We start from the raw sequence: 1,725 nt of genomic DNA, 5'->3' as shown, positions 1-1,725 counted from the left end.
AGCAACGACCTGGGGAATAGTTACAGGGGAGAGGAGGGGGATGAATGAGCCAATTGTAAACTGGGGATTATTAGGTCATGTAGATAATGTAACTGATAGAGCTAAATGTGTTATTTGTTTTACATGGAAAACTCAGACATTTGTAGTTTTAACTACGCTCTTAAACAGGTAGTCAAAACGGGCAAATCAAGCGCTCTGCACCTGTGGACCAAACCGCGTTGCGTGCCGAAGCGTTGCAAACAGAAATGTACGCTAGTGATGTGCTGTTCGCGAAAGATGTTGTATTTTTTAACGACTCCTTTTACTAAATCGAGAGTCATGAATCATTTTTTCCCTGAGTGACTCTTTCATTTTGTCGTTCGTTTGACCTGCTGACCGCAGTGACAATACAGCAGGATTTAATACGCTCTCTGGCTCATGGCTCCAGAGACTTGCTCCGAAAAAACATCCGTACAATAGATCAAGTTGCACTGCAGACAGCAATAATATCATAGAGGAGAAAAATACATGTTTAGAACTGGTAATTGATCGCATGGTGCAATAATAAATTATGGACACAGCTTTGTAGAACCAAAAACATACAAGTCTGCATGCTTTTGACATTACTGACTCAAATGAACGAAATGAGTCAGTCAGACCATTCGTTATTTTTACTGAACGAGTCGAACAGATCTGAGTTATTAAAAAGAGCCGAACTTCCCATTACTAATTTACACGTACACGTTATTCACTCATTTCATCCAAACTGCTAGCGAGCTTCAACGTGGTCCGTATTGACAGAGGCTAAAGTACAACTTGTTCTATCACTGAGGAAGAGAGGCGCAATTCGGCGGAAAATATGTCTCCATCCAGCAGGTGGCGTTATTTCGTTGTTTCGCCCACTAAAAGCAAGGACTTTTTGTATGGAGGTCAATGAGTGTCAAATTTGGTCATTAAAAAAAAAACTATTTGCTTTAATAGAAGTTTCGTAATGTTTAAGTCATTACGAGTTTACTAATATAAGACTTCTAGCGTCTCTCTCCATTGAAGACAGGCAGTTGTCGTTTTATTTTTAAAATTTTTTATTTTACCTTTATTTAACTAGGCAAGTCAGTTAAGAACAAATTCTTATTTTCAATGACGGCCTAGGAACAGTGGGTTAACTGCCTGTTCAGGGGCAGAACGACAGATTTGTACCTTGTCAGCTCGGGGGTTTTGAACTTGCAACCTTACGGTTACTAGTCCAATGCTCTAACCACCCTGCCGCCCCAACCCTCACCGAATATTCAAATGATGATTACAATAAGGAGATGTATGCACCAATGCGGAGAAAGGATAGGCGGCTAGACAGTGTGGACGGCATGCAGATACGACTCCCATTGTTAGGGCGGAGCGACGTGTATCTTGTAAGTATATCCATTAACTTTGGTTCTATTTTAGATGCTTGTGGAGCTGCAAGTCCTGCCTCTCCCATCTACTAATTGGTTTGTAGAACATACTGTTCCCATGTGGGTGATTGAAAAATGTACGAGGTACACACTCCAGTTCAGTCAGCACAGCAACCAATGGGAAAGTACTGTACAATCAAGCTTGAAGACATGGCATATTCTGGCAGATGACAAACACAAGGTTTGATGCCAAATACAGTGCCTTGCGAAAGTATTCGGCCCCCTTGAACTTTGCGACCTTTTGCCACAATTCAGGCTTCAAACATAAAGATATAAAACTGTATTTTTTTGTGAAGAA

This window comes from Oncorhynchus mykiss, chromosome 7 (genome assembly GCF_057628025.1).
Source record: "Oncorhynchus mykiss isolate SJ-2025 chromosome 7, ASM5762802v1, whole genome shotgun sequence".
NCBI classification, from domain to species: Eukaryota; Metazoa; Chordata; class Actinopteri; order Salmoniformes; family Salmonidae; genus Oncorhynchus; species Oncorhynchus mykiss.
Note: the sequence above shows the minus strand (reverse complement) of the source record.